Source organism: Crotalus tigris, unplaced genomic scaffold (genome assembly GCF_016545835.1).
Source record: "Crotalus tigris isolate CLP2741 ecotype Arizona unplaced genomic scaffold, ASM1654583v1 scf7180000017987.690289119674:8195010, whole genome shotgun sequence".
NCBI classification, from domain to species: domain Eukaryota; kingdom Metazoa; phylum Chordata; class Lepidosauria; order Squamata; family Viperidae; genus Crotalus; species Crotalus tigris.
In genome coordinates, this window is record NW_024096758.1 from 8,036,556 (window position 1) to 8,050,203 (window position 13,648).

The window sequence follows — 13,648 nt, forward strand, 5'->3', positions numbered from 1 at the left end:
TGCTAAATTGTTTGAGTTTGTGCAGTTATCTTATACCGTAAACTAACCAAATGGACTAACATTCCATAATATAACAAGTAAATGCATTAAAAAGTAACTCAGTTTAAAATGAGTAACTGCAGCCATGAAGTCCTGAACTGAGCTGTGTGAGATTGTATCCTTGACTGGTGATGCTCGTTGTGACCTGACAGTCTTGTCTTTTAGAGCAATGTTTCTCAGCCTCAATAACGTTAAGTTGTGTGGATTTCAACTCCCAGAATTCCCCAGCAAGAACATTGCTTTAGACCAGGGGTGTCAAACTGGCGGCCCGTGGGCTGGATGCATCATGTGCTCCGCAAAGGCAAAAAACATTGCGATACGTCACGATACATCATGTGACACGATCGAGTTTGACACCTGTGCTTTAGACAGTTTTTGCATTCTCTGCTTGCCTCAGTATTTAAATTCTTCTTTATCACATCCCTTTTTCATTCACTTGTTCTTGTTTCCCCCCCTCTTTTCCTCCTTTCCAACCTCCTTCCTATTCATGCTTTTAAAATGGCCTTCTTACTCATATTTCATACAGTAACCTTTGTTTTCTTAGATCCATTCCTAGTTTAGGTCTCAACTCTTTTTTCTTCCTGGCAAGATTAGAATGATGCTCAATCATCCTGACAGAGGATCTTGCTGTTGTGTACAACCAGCTCTGCCAGACAGGTAGCATTTGTCTTATGACAAGAAAAAAAATGGAAGGATGGCAGCAAATATTATGTCCTTATAAAAGATATGACTGCAATATTATCAAGCTGCGGATGTGAGATGACATTCAGATGTGTATCAGTTATACGTTTCTTGAAGTAAGTAGGATAAACATGCTATTCATTTCCAGATAAAAGTAGTTCTCGATTTACGTCCACAATTGGGATCAGAATTTCCATTGCTAAGCAAGGCAGTTGTTAAGTGGGTCTGCCCAATTTTACAATCATTTTTGTCACAGTTGCTAAACAAATCACTGTAGTTATTAAATGGATCACATGGTCATTAAGTAAATCTGGCTTCCCCCGTTGACTTTGATTGTCGGAAGCTGACTGGGAAGGTGGCAAATAGTGACCATCTGACTCTTGGATGCTGCAAACATCTTAAATACATGAACAATTGCCAAACACCCAAATTTTGATCCTGTGACCCTGAGGATGCTGCAATAGTCATAAATGCGAGGACTAGTTATATTTTTTTTTCAGTGCAGTTGTAACTTTGAATGGCTACCTAAACTCAAAACTTGGAGACCTTGCTTTTCCTTGCCTTTTGAAACAAACTTTTTCTGCATTTTCTGGAATGGCCCATTTATTTGATCTCTGTTTCCTCATTTGCTTTTCTTAACCTTTTATATTATCTATCAAGTCTGCTTGTTTTGGAAACTCCCTAGTGCCTTTTGGTTTACTTGGCCTATTGGATGACAAGCAACTTCCTTGAAAGCTCTCTCTCTCTCATTCTGATTTATGTAGAAATTTTATCTCCCCTTTATGTTCCTGCTAGTTCGATGCAAAGGCTATGGCACTGTGTCAGATCAGAACAGAGCAAAATGTCAACAAATGCATGGGTCAGAAACTCAGGCGGAGAATTGCCTTTCCGTGGCAGGAAGTAAAACAAAATCTCCCTTATAGTCTTCTTTTCTGGCCAGCTGCTGCTAGAAGCATGGCAACTTTGTTGGAATCATTTGGGAATTTTTTTAAAAAAAATTGCTGTGCATGTGGGTGTGAGTAGATATTTACATATGTATAACTGTTTTATCCTCAATCTGATAGCAACAATATATGAATGCACACACAGAGAGAGCTCTTTATTGTGCCATATCTCAGGATCGATTGCCAAGCTTGGATACATCAAACCATCTTTTTGGTTTAACTGCTTAGATATGCAGTCTCTGCCCAAACAAATATTCAGAGTGGGAGCAGAGGTGAGAAGGCAGGGAGAAGGCCATAAGTACTAGGGTGGCCCCTTCTCCTTTTTCCACTGATCACTCCCAGAATGATTGATTTTTCAAGTGTATCAGCTTGCCTGACATGGCCACAGTGTGCCTTTGCTTGGCAATCTTGGCTTCTAGATCTACACTGGTCTAGGACCTCTTTGTGATTTTTGCAGTTCATGGGATGTGTAGAAGTCTTTGAGATAGCAGCTGATAAAAACTGAGCCACTCTCTTGAGTGGGATTAATTCTGATCCTGCAAAAGAAGGAATTCAGCATCTGGCTCAAAATGGAATGAATATTATTGATAAGGAGTGTTAAAAGATAGAGTATATGCTGTCATAGATGGGACAAGGAAAGAAAACGAGACCAAGGATTTCAGGCTCACTCAAATCACAAGGACAAGTTGTTACTACACAAAAGAGATTTTTCTGGTGTCTACCCTGCAATTTCACAGTTGGGAAGTAGTTGAGATGGGCCAGCCAAAAATATCTGGTGGGTAGCAGAATGAAACTAAATAAGCTTTTAGCAGGTACATGCGGTATCTGATGAAGAATCTGCCAGCAAGAATCACCAATAATCTCCAGATCCATCCACCACAGAGTCCCCCAGCCTCCAATCTGTCACCAGAGAGGTATAAAGTGGGTCTCAAAAAATCAAAATGATAGTTGTGACTGTACAATTGAAGCTTCATCTCTTTTTAATGTGTGTCTTATGTGCAACACATGAAAAAAGGGCAGGGCATTGATTGCAAGATTGCAGCCTCTATTTTAACTTTTTTTTTTTTTTACTCCTCCTGATACCCTATCCATATCCCACAGTACCTTGAGATTGAGACACTGACTTCCACAAGCATTTTGAAGATGCGCCTTTAAGTCAGTGTTGATTTTTAGTAACTACTTAGATTTTCTTCAGGATTGTCTGTCCCCAACCTGTCCTTCAGGTTTTCCAGAAGTGCTTCCATTGCCACCGTAACTAAATCCATCCAACTTGTCAGATCATCACTTTATTTTATTTTCTTCTAATTGTCCAGCATTAGAGACTTCTCAAAAGGCAGTTCTGCTCATAATATGTCTCAAATATGGTAATTTGGGCTTCCAGTGAGAAGTATGAGTTGATTTCTGCAAGATCCATTGCTTTGTTTTCTTGGCTCTCTACCAAGAGCCCTTGTCTCAGGACTCCTCCAGCATCAAAGTTCAAAAACGTCAATCCTTTTTCTCACCTACTTCTTCAAGGTCCAACTTTCGCTTCTCACGTTATTCCTTAGGCGCTGATTCTTTCGTTGCTCAAGCATAAGTTGGGGAGGAACTGGGTGCTAGTTGACCCAAATGGACCAAACCTAATCGGTACTTCCTTTCCACATCGTAGGAAACGCTGCATCTCGCACAGGCACGACCATGCCAAGGACACAGCCCATCCCTCCTCCCTGGGGGAGGGCACACAAGGGGGATCACAAACACCTCTCTGCCGCTCCCTCTGGAAAGGAACTGGGGAAAGACCTAGGCGGGAGGAAGCCTCCCCCTTCTGCTGTCCGTCTCTCGGAGGCGGCCAATAGGGCGCGACGACACATCGGCCTATCCGGGAATGCTTGTGATTTCCATGGCAGCGCCTCTGCGGACTGAGCGGGCTAGGGTCCTGGCGAGGCTTGGAGAAAGAGAAAAGAGGCGAAGCAAAGCGGAGGGAGGGAGCGAGCGAGCGACGGCCGGCCGGTCGATCTGCGGGGCGATGGGGCCTGTGCGAAGCTCTCTGGTAGGTGAGAAAGCGACCCCTGGCTTCGCAGTCGGGGTTTATACCGGGCAGCTCTCCCCAGGGCTGAGCAGCGGCGGCGGCAACAGTAGCTGTTAGTTTCATCTCTCTCTCTCTCTCTCTCTCTCTCTCTCTCTCTCTCTCTCTCTCTCTCTCTCTCTTTTTTTTTTTTTCTAACTGCCGGTGAAAAAGAACTGCGTTGCCTTTTCCCCCGCTTTTGATCGCCTGTGCATCGGGGAAGGAAAAGCAACATCAGAGGAGAGCTCTGATTTCATGATTTCTGCGCACAGAGAGGGAGCGCGCGTTTCACGTGCTCCGGGTTAGCAGAAGACAGTCTTTTGCTGTCAGAATAACAGAATAACAAGAGTTGGAAGGGACCTTGAAGGTCTTCTAGTCCGACCCTCTGCTCAGGCAGGAAACCCCTATACCATTTCAGACAAATGGTTGTCCAATCTTTTTTCCCAGTGTTGATGCATTCGAGGCAAGTCATTCCACTGATTAATTGTCCTAAGAGTGAGGCTTCTTTGCTTATGCTCAGAAACATTCTCTCCCTCCTCGCAGCCACTTTTGAAAAGTCATTAACCAGTTAGGTTTTAGCTAAAGTCCAGAAGATGAAGGATAGAAAGACAGAAAAACAAATATTTTCTTTTGCTTGATGTTTTCCTTTCTATTGGTTGGCTTTAGCTGTGAGGAGGAAAAAAGTGGTATTGAGTTGGCATGCATAAAATTCCTCCATTTAAAAAAAACTTTTCTGATGAAAGGGGGAAAAAGTCCACTTTTGCCATGTCCTTATATCAATTTTCACCAGAAAAGCTATACTTTGATAGATAGAAATTGTACTCTCTGTGTGTTCTGTGGCATATTATGCTTACTCTTTTGATAATAGGCTTCACTTAATACATAAGTTCCAGACATTCTACTTCAAATTTATCTTTATATCTAGCTGCAAGAGCTGGAAGATAGCTGAGCCAGAAAAACATGCCCTGGTATGTACTTATTTTTTTATTGGTTATTTTCTATAATATGGACTTGCAAATCTGCAACAGGACAATGTTTTAAAGATCAAATACTGATACTGTAATTTCATGGGTTTCTCAAAAGATAGCCCCATTAAATTCAACTCTACAGATGTATGAAGTATTTTATGTATTTCACATCTAGATGTATTGTGCTCTTATTTAAAAAAAAATACATGTGCCTTGCTGGGGGGTGAATTGCTGCAGATTTTTGACAGAGACCAACTGTGTTCATAGAATATTCTCAATTACAAATCAAACATGCATTTTAACAAAAGGGCAATCCTGGTTCATGTAAACCTTGGTTTGTTTTTTAGAGCTTAGCATGTTGCATGAACTCTGGCTAGCTGTGATTAGGCTCTGGCTAGTTTGGTCTGCCTGTATGAACCCAGAAAGTGAATTAATTTAAGAACTAGTTTAAGGGTGTTGTAGTTAAGGACTACACCCATTTTCAGGGTTAAAAGTAACAAAGTTTAGCTGGCCAGTTATAGCCTTAGTGATCACTTTTACTGAATTTTAAATTTGGAATGGACCTTGAAAATTACATAGTCTAACCACCTGCTCAATGCTGTAATACACTATTACAGTGAAAACTATATGACACCAGACTAAATCTTTTAATGCAATGCCCTATTTGCTCATTAGGTTCCTGATCTATCTTTTCTCCATGAGTTCAAGGCAGCAAATAGATAGTCCTCAACTTACAACCATAACTGAGCCCAACATTTATGTTGCTAAGTGAGACATTTGTTAAGTGAATTTTGCCCCATTTTATGATCTTGCCACAGTTGTTAAGTGAATCACTACAGTTAAGTTAGTAGCACGGTTGTTAAGTGAATCTGATTTTCCCATTGATTTGCTTGTCAGAAGGTCACAAAAGATGATCACATGACTCCAGGACACTGCAACAGTCATAAATAAGTTAGTTGCCATGCGCCCAAATTTTGATCACGTGACCATAAGGATCTGTAAGGGTTGTAAAGCCAAGAAACTAATTTTAGTTCAGCTGAGATGGAAACAGCTTTTTAATTTTCAAAATTAGTTTCTTGGTTCTTTGCTTCCTGATGGTCTCAATGTTTGGGTTTGAATATCTGAATTTCTGAACTCCTAATTTAGTGGTGGAATAGAGTTGGTCATGGGATGTTGGAAGGAAAAATCTAGATCAGCTTAACAAACTTGGGTCTGTTACAGAATTTGAAAATATTTTCCTGCAGAAAAAGAGTTTTATAAAATAGCAATAATTGATGAGCACTACCCTAGATTAGTTGTGCAAAGCTTAAATAAAATTTTGAGGATTTTTTTTTTCAGCGTGTTTCCTGAAATTTAGAGATAAAGTTATCCAGACTTTGTGTCTGAATTTTGACATTGTATATACTGTGCAATTCTGTATAAATAATTTGCTTTTGGTATATGGTAAAATAGATTCTGCTCTGAATAGCCATGAGGTCAAGCACTTAAATACATTAACCCCTTTAACTGAATCCTGAGGATCTATTGTGGTGCTCTTGTGGCTTTCAAAGTTTTGGTTAGGTATTCCCAGTTTCAGGTTTGTCTTTATATGCACAAGGATAGTAGGATATGCTTTTCACAAAGAAGGCAAAATATTATTGTATTAGAACACATTGCATTTTTTATACTGCTCTAAAGTGGAATTATGGAATACTAAATACCTTAAGGTAAATGTACAAAGAAGGGTTGATGTCCTTATGCCCTTCTTTGAGGCATCTCCTAATAATTGTACTGGTTATTGCGAAAACAAGGAAGGAAGTTGGTCTAACCAATGTTTCTTAAACCTTTTTGCTCGTGGCATGCTTCCAATCTTGTTTTCCTCTTGTGGGTTTTGTGCAGTTCCCATTACCACTGAAAAAGATGTGACTTGCACACATGGATTATAAATAGAATATTTATTTTTATTCATAATAAGGACAATATTTGCAGTATACAGGTAGTCCTTGATTTACAACCACAGTTGGGACCAGAACTTCCATTACTAAGTGATGTAGTTGCTAAGTGAGTCACCCCTGATTTTATGATCTTTTTTGCCATGGTCATTAAGCAAATTTGGCTACTTCTATTGACTTTGCTTGTTGGAAGCCCCCTGAGAAGGTTGCAAATGGCTACAGTTGTCTTAAACACATTCCAGTTGCCAAGCGCTTGGATTTTGATCCTGTGAATTCAGGGACATTGCAGCAGTTGTCCTTACTACACATTACTCTGTGTGTAACTCGACATGCAGCTAAACTCTTCTATCCTTTAATAAACTAGACCAGTGATGGCGAACCTTTTAGAGACCAAGTGCCCAAACTGCAACCCAAAACCCATTTATATATCGTTGGGTGCCAGGTGGGCATGGCCCATTGGTTGGGTATGGCCAACTGGGTCGGTGTGGTCAAATGGGTGGTCGTGGCCCATTGGGTGGGCATGGCTGCAGTGGTAACGGCAGACTGAGTGGGACTAAAAAGTTCAATCAATCAATTCCAAATTTGCAAGATCTTTTTTTTTTCTCCTGAGATGTTGAAATTGATTGATTGATTGAACCTTTTTTTCTTTTTTGCACACAGCGGCGGAGGCCTAAAGCGAAAAGGTTTTATAAAACCCAGCTGAAGGCCTAGAACTGGGATGATGGCACACGTGCCCACAGAGAGGGCTCTGCGTGCCACCTGTGGCACGCGTGCCATAGGTTTACCACCACGGAACTAGACTGTGAATGTAAATCTTGATACTTTATTAAAGAACAGGATAAGGTGAAACAGTGATGCTATGTATGGGATGGATTTTTTTTAAGAAGAATATGTGTCACAGACTAAGCTGGATTCTTCTAGATGTTTCTGTTACCTCAGAACATTACAAAATGGAGTCTGGCTTCTCAAAATGCACCTTTTTTTCAGAAAGAGGGATAATGGGAATATTGGTGCCCTATAGGGTTAAACCTCATCAAACTAAGTTCCAAACAATGAAAGATTGTGTTTGGCTACCAGATGGAGCTCAATACACATTAAAGAACAACAACAGCAATAAAAATATGCAACTATATGCTGGAGGCATGACACAAGCCTGGTCATAATTCACTTTTTTCAGTGCCGTAGTAATTTTGAACGGTTGTTAAATGTAAGTCGAGGACTACCTGTAGTACAATTTGCTTTTCTTTTGCCTCCTTGGCACATGATGTGGCCTTATATTATGTGTTTTTCACTGGGGGTTCCCTTGAAATATTTTAGGGTCCCCAGATGATAGGCAAGATTATGTCATCTTCATGTCTTTTTAAGAGCACCCCAGTAACTATTGGCTGGCAACATTGAGGACACCAAAAAATATAGAGTGACCCAAACTGGAGTGGGATAATCTCTGGTTTGATGCTTCCCCCTGGCCTTCATTTGTGGCTCTTGAACCATGCACATTCTGAAGCTAACAGTATCACAAACCCAAACCAAAAACATGATGAGTTGGGATGAACCATGTTAACCTGTTCTGCTGTGGAAAGGCCGCTATGGTAGGTTGTTAAAAAGTCTCCAGAGACTACCAGGATTGGTCTCTAAAGTGAACTGTGCCCCTCGGCTGAAAAAGGTTGCCTGTCTAGTATGTTTCCCACCTTCTGCCCCTGACCTACAGCTGTTTTTTTGAAGATGGATGGTGGGGATAAATAGTCCCCTATTCCCATCTGTAGGGGAGGGTATTAGACACATTACCTTCCATAGATCAAAGGCATGGAGAAACCTTTATGTTCTGAGGCAATACCAGGTCTGGGGGATAGAGAATAAAGCAAGACTACTATCTTAATGCCGTTCCATGGGCCTTCTAGAGTACTCCCATCTGGCTGCTGTTAAAAGCACAATATTTGCTTGTGGATTCCTTAATCTGATTGGGCAAAGCACAGCATTGATGTTCACTTTCAAATCATGTTGAAATTCTTTGCTGAAAGAGTTAAAAGTATAGTTGCTGAGGTTCAGTGATCTGAGGCATCCATTCCCCAAGGTGGCTGAGGAGTGCTTTCTGCTGCCTCTGCTTCGTTAGGCTGGCAAGTTCAAACCTGTTTTCTCTTCTCAATCTGTTCTTTCTGTATAAATGACTCTTTACATTTAATATCAAACTGCCAGCTTAGCTCTGTGGGATAATTTTGTTCTTGGGGCTTGAATGACTCCTATGACCAGGATGGCTTATACTCTGTGATAGTACAGAAAATTCACAGTATTCTGTGCCAGAGAAATTTAATTTGATTGATTATCTATTTGGAAAAGGAGTGTGTGATAAAGTACAACCAGTGCCTACTAACAACTCAAAAGGGACTGACAGCTCAAAAACAATTTACCTGCACTGTTCCTTCCCTTCCCCAATAAATAGAAACCATAAATAATCTGACCTGCTGGTTTAAAAATCACCTGCTTCTCCCAGGTTGTATTTATTCAATATCTGATATTAAATACAGATTGTGCCTGAATGGGTGTTTCTTGACTCTTGCAGTTAATCAGGATATTGGGCTGTTCTGTTTCCAGCAGTAGCTAGCCAGATGCTGCTGCTAGCTGGCATGCAGAATGGGGACAACAGCCTCGAGCTCTTAACATGCTGCTTCTGAGCAGGGATGCTTTTTTAAAAAAAGCTCTATTTGCCAACTAAATATGTATCAGCAGCTTTCAGGTTCAAAGTACTTTCTTGTGTAAGATTAAGATAGATCCAACAGCACCTTACATCTTGCAGTGTCCTCCCTGTTCAGTGTGTTTCAACCTTGCCAGCTTTTAGATGTGTGGATTTCATCTCCCAGAATTCCCAAACCGGCATGGGGATTTGTAGTCCACAAATCTGAAAGTTACTAAAATAGAAAAACACTGTCTCAAATTATTGCAAAAGGCTACATCATTCTACCATTATCTTGTGACAGTGGTTGAATAGATAACCTCCTCTTGGGCATGGACGTTTAATTCTCAGCTATGGATAAATGTCTCCATTTTTGTGATTTTCTGCAGGGCTTTTTAAACAGCCATCTATAAGACAGTGATCCAGTACTCCTATCTTCCCCAGATGAACTTCTTTATATAATCGGACCCTTTTCCATTTATGTGTGGAGACTTGTTTGGTTTATTTTGCTTCTTGATTGAAACATCTTTGATAATTGTATCATAGAAATTGTTGGTCTACATTCCATTAAATGTAATTTCAAAGTAAGAAATGAAAACATGCTAGTGGGATGATCCAAGAAATGAGACAGTTCATCTCCGTGTGGGGCCTTTAATGGTTTAGCCCTTCATCTTCTAACAGTGCAGATTTGTGCTTCATCTTGAAAGGCCCTGATTTTGGAATTTGGGTTTCTCCGTTTTTTCAACTGCAGGATGGAATTTAGAATGTGAATCTGATGTCCCTCTGATAGCATTCCCTCTTCCCCTTTGCAAACATTAAGAGGACATTAATTTTGATAGCCAGAGATGAATAATTCTTTGAATTAAATTACAGCCCTGGTGACTTCAAGGATACATCCAGGTTTAGAGAAAATACTTTAGGGATTGATAGCATGCTGGTGTAGGAGATGATCAGGCTAAGTCCGAGGGAGGGATCAAACGCATCATCAGTCATGAGTCCCTTCGTGCCCACAAGAGGTCTAAGTTCAGCCCACCTTGAATTCCTTCTACTCTTATCTTTTGCCAATTTCCTTAGCTGTTAGTAATTCAGATTCTTACAGAGAGTTCAAGCTTACAATAAATCTTTATATCCATTTGAACTGTCTGGATCTCCTGTTTTTTCTGGTGCTTGACAGTTAAGTCCCTTCCTTGTAGTTAGTGATAGTTTGATCAGTTATGTGCCATTAAATTATTTTTGACTCCTAGTGATCACATTTTCTCCATGATGATCTAGATCTGTCTTGTTATTTTAAGTCTCCTAATGGTGCACCCATCATCCTGTAACAAAGTCTATCCACCTTGCTTCAGGCCATCCTCTTCTCGTTCTTTCCACCTTTCCTAACATCAGAACTTTTTCCAGAGAGATCTTCACATAATATGTCTGAAATAGAATGCTAATAGCCTGGTCATTTGTGTCCTTATTGAGAACTCTGGGTTGATTAGTTCAATGATCCATTGGTTTGTTTTCTTACTTGTCCACAATATTTAAAGCAATCTTTTCCAATACCAAAGTTCAAAAAGAATAGGTACTACTTTTTTTGGGGGGGGGGGTATGTTGGGAAATAGGAAGATTTTATGTTTATTAATGGTTTTGTTTTTATTTCCTTCTTTGCAATATTTGGTAACTGTTTAGAACCTTGTTTGGGGTTGAGCAACAAATAAATTGCAGAAATAAATAAAATAAAAATAATAGATACATGCATCTTTGCTGGTTTGGGGGCCAAGCAAACAAAACCACATCTTATCCTGGAATGCTCCTAGCTCAGCTTTTGCCGCAATCTCCGCTTTGGTCTTCCTCATGATGGTTATTGAGCCTCCCATAGAGGCAGCTCTAAATTCTGTTACTGGCTTTTCCCTTGGGAGATTAGAGCCCCAACTCTGCTCTTCAGAGGGAAAATCTGACTGAATTTATGGCTTCCTGGACACCATCCCAGAACATTGGATTGTAACGTAAGTGTAACCGGAGATAGTTGCTTCTAAATGGAAGATAAAAAGGCTAGATTTTTAATTTGTTTTTAGGAGCAATGATACAGCTGTTGGTTTAGAACCAGTTATTAATCTTGTGTTATAACTGGGCTGCTCAGAGACTTGTAAACTGCATCTAGGCCTTATTTCCAATTATATGTAAGGAGAGTGATCAAATGTGATTTGGGGACACAATTCAATCTAGTAAGATGGTAAAGCACAAGGAATACACATTTGTTCATACCCCTTTTGGCTGAACCTTTCCACAGTAAGCAACATTATGCATAGAAAAGAAGTTAGACATAGCAGGTCAAAGAAATTAAACTGAGAAAAAAGAAAAATAAATACAGATAATTCAGTACACCCATACCCTCCACTACAGTCCTCCATGCCTTTCTATCCTTGCAAAATCCTTTTTGCTTCTTTCATATCCATCTACTGCTCTGTACAGTGCTTCTTGTTCTTTAAACTTATTGTCTCTCTCCTTTTGCCTATTTCACAATCCCAGTTAACCTCAAACTTCCTGGTCTTTCCTTTCCTGCTTTTCAGATATTTGTTTTGCAGTTGTATACTAATTCGTTCTCTTTATGTGATGAACCACTTCAGCATCAAATTCAGTTCAAATCAAATTACCTCAAACACGCAAATTTGTGAAGCATGCCTTTTCATACTCTTGTATTCAGTTCACATTCATTACTCATTCATTTTTGATTCTGTCTCTTCTTGTTTTGCACTACATACTTCTTGAGTAGCCCTTTTCCATTACATTCAATTTACTTTTTTGTTACTCCTAGTGAAGCCACCTAGTGAACCCATATAAGAAAGTAAGATACTTACACAGTATCATTTTTGCTTCTTTTGACAAATATTCAGTTCTCGCAAAAGATTATGTCTTCTAATCAAAAGCCAGAGAGGAAGTCTTCACAAACTCATTAAATGAGTTGTACAGACACTCTGTTAGCAAACCACATCCATATTCTAATCTAACATTTGTCCCAAATGATTTCATTATTTTTATTTTTAATTTTTATCTCTGCTTGATGTTTTTTGTTTAGCTCTTCTCACCCTCTTCTAACATAAATTTTATTTTCATCCAAAACACTCTGCAATTTCTCTATTGTTTCCATATGTTTGGTTGCTATTAGATCAGCTTTTTTCAAATTTGGCAATCTTAAGATATGTGGACATCAACTCTCAGAATTCTCCAGCCAGTTAAAGTCTACACATCTCAAAGTTGCTAAATTGGAAAACACTGTATTAGCTGAGCATACAGATATATACCTTCATTCCTTAGGGTGTCTTTGATCAGTAAAAACTTTCACATAATACTTTTCAGTGAAACAGAAAAGGTATAGAAATGCTTCCAGCCTTAGTTGCACATTGCCATGCATAGCATCCTCTACTTACAGCAAAAATAGTACTGGTCAGTTTGGGCTGGTGGACTACAAGTGCAATTAAATCTCAGTTTTACTTCAGGCATGTTCATGTTATCCTCTGTAAATTAAGAGCTCTAATCTAGAGAATATCTTGCAAACCAGGATATTGTTGCCTGTATCCTATTAACTCAGAGATACATTAATGTCCTGAAACACACACAGGTTATGTGCAGTGGTGGGATTCAAATATGTGAACAACCGTTTCTCTGTGTGGATGCCACTTCCGGAAGTCCATTCTGGGCCTGGACAACAAAAAATTAGCTACCAGTTCTACTGATCTGGTGCGAACTGGCTGAATCCCACACTTGTTATGTGGATGTACTAAACCATCTCCATAGATTCAACAGCGGAGAACTTTAGGGTGATATTCAACAACATGCTAAATTGTGTTGGTGTTAAGCTTGATTATGTTCGTTGTGGTTCATTCTATTGTGTGTACCTATATTATTTGGTTAAATTCTGGTTTGGCATATATTGAATTGAATCATGTATTGATCTGAGGCATCATTCTCCGCTCTCACAGTTCTTGCCATCAAAATGTAGAAACTTGTGGCTTTCTTTTTTTTTTATTGTAAATATTTATTAAGTTTTTAAAATTTTACAAAAAAACAAAACAACCCATCCCCAAACCTCCCCAACCCTCCCATTCCCACCCCCAACCTTCCCAGAGCTAGACATAGGCTTAATTAAAATTTCTTCAAATAATCTAAAAAAAAATATATAAACCATGAATAAATCTAAATACTAAATACATTAATTAAACAAACTCTCACAGTTCTTGCCATCAAAATGTAGAAACTTGTGGCTTTCTTGTCTTGAGAAGAATAGATGAGATTCTTCTTTCCAGAATCCTTAGCCAGCATGGCCTAATTGTGATGATGAGGATTGTGGCTCTATGAACTTCGTTAGGGTATAGGTTCCTTGATCTCATGCT

The 13,648-nt window shown here is 39.5% G+C and overlaps 1 protein-coding gene across 1 annotated transcript in view; it reads left to right on the forward strand.

The window, feature by feature from the left end:
- The window catches only part of LOC120309259 (CGRP receptor component), a 46,611-nt gene that overhangs the window by 31,894 nt on the left and 1,069 nt on the right, over positions 1–13,648 (forward strand). The gene's annotated exons all lie outside the window — the stretch shown is intronic.